General features: G+C 33.5%; 1 long non-coding RNA gene across 1 annotated transcript in view; it reads left to right on the plus strand.

The window, feature by feature from the left end:
* Positions 1-2294: 2294 nt before the first annotated feature.
* Positions 2295-4548, plus strand: part of LOC107161128 — a 12529-nt gene continuing 10275 nt past the window's right edge. Inside the window, exon 1 of the long non-coding RNA XR_007344715.1 lies at positions 2295-2413. This is a non-coding gene — a long non-coding RNA (uncharacterized LOC107161128). The remainder of the gene's footprint in view (positions 2414-4548) is intronic.

The following is a 4548-nucleotide window of genomic DNA, read 5'->3' on the forward strand; positions in this document are numbered from 1 at the left end:
TTGTTAAATGACTTATTCCAAGGTCATACAGGTGGCAAAGCTAGGATTTAGACCTCAGCCATCTTATTTCTTAATATTATGATCTTTCCAGAACACAACTCCATCTTACAAATGAGATGCACCAAATCTTCCGTTCATTTGGTGTATGATAGTAGAATTCTATTTTTAAAATTTAAATACCAACTTTTAAAATTGAGTGTTTTTTTTAAAGTCAGCTTATAGTCATCGGTTTTCTTATATATTTGCTTTGCTTTTGGTATGTTATAAAATAAAAGTTTATGCCTAATAATTACTTAGATTTTTAAATACTATGGATTTCAAAAGTAGAATCTAGAGCTATAAGGAACTTTAAAAATCACCCAGCCCAATCCCTGACTGCACAGATGAAAAAACTGTTCAAAAAAGAGAAAGTCACAAATTGTTAGAGAAAAAAACCAGAGCTGCAACCAAAATCTCTTACTTTTAATTCAGTGCTTGTTTATCATATTATGACTGCTTTCTAAAAATATATATAAAAATAAATAAGGACAGGTGAGAAAATACTTCCATGACACAGTCACCAAAATTGACCATGTTTGTCTTCAGTTTTTAAGAGTATGTTTTCATTTTAAATGATCCACTCAATTCTGTTGTTTAGGAATACTATTTTAGCGTTTGCTGGTACCCTGAGGCATGATCTCATTCCAAATCTCCTCAGTGAAGGAAATTATGCCAGATACAATTGCCGGGATGCTGTGTGGTGGTGGCTGCAGTGTATTCAAGATTACTGTAAAATGGTTCTAAATGGTGTAGACATTCTCAAGTGCCCAGTTTCCAGAATGTATCCAACAGATGATTCTGCTCCTTTGCCTGCTGTCACATGAGTAAAGAAAATTTATTAAAACTTATTTCCTAATACACAGTCAACATAAAACTGCTCCTTGCTTAAAGAGCTTGTAACATGGTAGAAGAAATGGTGTGTCCACATAAACATGGTCATTGCAAAGATGTACAAGTAGTACTATGCAGTCTCATACAAGGGAGAGAGGAGTAGTAGGTGGGACTCAGGGAGGAAGACTTATAAAGTAACTAAAATTTCACCTAAATGCACTCTGAAAATGTGAGTAGGATTTTAGGAGAGTTTGTGGGGGAATATGGGAAGACTTGAAAGATGAAAGGTACAGTGAAGCATATTAAGTTGAAGCACAGATTAGGACATACTGCTCAGCCTAGTTTAATTTCTGTGTACAACACCTGAGGGTAGTGAGAGAATATCGGAAGGGTGAACCAGGTGTAGAGGGCCTTGGCAACCAATCCAGGTAGTTCAGAGTTCATCTTATGAACAATGTTGAACTGATAAACATTTTTGAGTGTTTTTCCCCAATAGGGAATGTACAATAATATTACGTTTTTGTCACTTCTGATCTGCTTTTGTTATCATGTGTTCAGTATAAGACTTCAGGGGTGGTGAAAACTGCTTCAGGGCTAGCATGTTTGTGTCCCCATGATGTTTATATTTATCATGAAATACTCAAAAAACATATGTTAAAAAATAATTCTTTATCTATGTTCCATTGTCCTACATGGGTTAATATTATCAAGTAGGTATTTATTTTAGACCTATTTATTTTCTCACAATTTGGTAAAAGTTGCACAGTATTTTTATGTGCTTCATACATTTTAAAACTATATCAAGAATTTTATATGATAGATTCAGATTTTTTTTTAAGAATAAAGTTTAATCAAATATATAAGGACTCTAAATTTCATTTTTAATTTACATGCTTCACCTTATTTTTAAAAAATACAATTATATATCCCCCTATATGTCATCCTAAGTATTACTTTATTATTAATATGGACAAAGAAAATTATCTATGGACTCTTTACATTCACTGGGGATATTTTCTGAAGTTATCATAAATTCCCATGTTTGAGAGTACCACTTTTGCACATAATTTAATCACTATTACCTATGTGTGCAGAGGAGTAAGAATATTTAAGTGATAAATGACAAGCTAAACTCATTTATTGTTTATTATTCTGATAGAAACTATTCAAGCTCATCATTTCACCTATCTGCAAAATTACAAATTATTTTGCCACAGGCCTGAATAGTTAAAAACTACTAATGTTAAATATTCGTATGACAGATTGTATTATTTTGTGTAGTAGGAGCTGCTGCTTTTCCCTGGGCCTACTCCAATCCTTATTTCTCCCTCCAAAGAAAATATGTGTTTTCACATTACTTAAGTTGTGGGATTTAGGAGAAGATCAGTATGTAGTTTCTAATAGAGATCACATCCATTCTGTCTCAAACAGGATGAACCATTGTTTGAAGTAATACAGGAAGCCATGCAAAGACACATGCAGGGCATACAGTTCCGAGAAAGGAATGCTGGACCACAGATAGATCGAAACATGAAGGATGAAGGTATGGAACTTTAACTCCATAGTGAATATTCACTGATGCAGAGAAATTAAACCTTGCAATCATTCTTTCACTTTGCAGTAATGGATGCAAAACCTTAAGATATAACAATGAGAAAGATAACACTGTTTCTGATCTCATCAAGTTTTTAGTTTCTAGAGGAAATATGAAATTCCATATCATTGTAGTCAGCCAATATTAACGATAATATTGATGGTTACAATTTATAATGATAACATCAATATTAATTGCCATGAATTGAGCCATTATCTGGTAGGCATTGTGCTAACTACTTAACCTATGTTGTTCCAATTTAATACTCCAAAGAACATTTGGAACAAGTTATTTTGTTTTCATGTTTTACTAAATGAGAAAATTCTTAAGAGTAGCCTGCCCAGAGCTAAAGAGCTACTAAGTGGTAAACTAGGATTTTTTCTCCTGGTCTCTCTCTTTGGCTGTAAAACAGTTTTTACAAAAAGGATATATGTATATCAAGTTAAAATTGATAAACTTTTAACTTCTTCTTCCTTATTTTATGGCACACAATCATTACCAGCCAATGCAAGGCTAATTGTTTCATTTTTCCCCTATTTCTCTTAGAGAATTATTCTAATGCATTTATTGTATATTTATTTTTTTAGAAAACATATATTATTTTATGTATATTTCATTTTAATGTTTTATTAGTGAATTATGGTTATATATAATTTTGGGTTCATTTTGAGATAATCACACAAGCATTTGCACCACTTCAGTCCCTAGTACTTCTTCTTTTCTTCCCCTCTTTCCCCCACCCATGTTCACCTCACCATATTCCCTTTCCTCTACTCTACTGGTCTTTTATTTACTTACACATTTTTAATTTTAAACACCATTTTTAGTTGGTGTTTAATAGATGCACATAAAGGTGAAAATCACCCTGGTATATTCATCTGTATACATAGCATAATTTGGTCAATTGCATTCTATCCTTCCTCTCTATTCCCATCCTGTCTCCCTCCCACTCTGCTCCACTGATTTTCATGGGATCTTTACCTCTTTCTTTTTTCCTTGTTTCTGGCTCCTGGATATGAAAGAAAACAGTATACCCTTGACTTTCGGGATCTGTCTTATTTCACTTAGATGCTGTTTTCCAGTTCTATTCATCTAATAGCAAATGCCATGCATATCAATTTTTTAACTTTATAGTTTAGAAAGAATTTGAGATTCATAAAAGTTTGCAAAAAAGTGATACATGGAGAACCATAAACCATTCTCCCAGTTTCCCTCAGCTTCTCCCAATGCGTGTGTCTTATATAACTGAAGTATGGTATCATTAGGAAATTGACATTAGTGTGATACTGTTAACTAGCCTATAGACCTGATTTGGTTTCTAGCTTTTACATTATCTCATCTGTGTGTCTGTGTGTTTGTGCATACATTCTCACACTTGCATGTATGTATGCATGTAGCTCTGTGAAATATGACTCCATGTATAACATCATGTAACCATTACCACAATCAAGGTACCGAACTAATCCATCACCACAAAGGTCTTTGTGTCTGCCTTTATAGTTAACACCTACCACTCTACTGCCACACTTGAACTCTAACAACTGCTAATCATTTCTCTCTATATATGATTTTATTATGTTGAGAATGTTATGTAAATTGAATCATACTGCATATAACCTTTTGAGTGGTTTTATTCACTAATCATAATGCCCTGGATATCCATCCAAGCGGATGCATGCATTGGTAGTTTATTTCTTTTTGTTGCTGAATAGTATTTCCTCTTAGGGATGTCAGAATTTATTTAAACTTTCATCCACTGAAGGACATTTAGGTAGTTCCATTTTTTTACTAATACAACTAATATGAATATTTCACATGTAGATTTTTACATGACACAGATGTTTCATTTCTCAGGTGTGGTGAGCCGTTCTAATTAGACCGTGGAGGGAACATCCTATCATTTTTCCTAAAATCACTTCTTCTACGCCTATCCCAGGAGCTGCAAATATCTTTACAGATGGATCCAAAACTGGTATTGGAGCCTATGTGGTAAATGATCAACCTCCTATCCAACATCAGTTTGCTCCTGGCAATCCACAATGGGTGGAGTTACAAATTGTCATAAAAGTTTTTGAACAATGTCC

This window comes from Marmota marmota, unplaced genomic scaffold (genome assembly GCF_001458135.2).
Source record: "Marmota marmota marmota unplaced genomic scaffold, marMar, whole genome shotgun sequence".
NCBI lineage: Eukaryota > Metazoa > Chordata > Mammalia > Rodentia > Sciuridae > Marmota > Marmota marmota.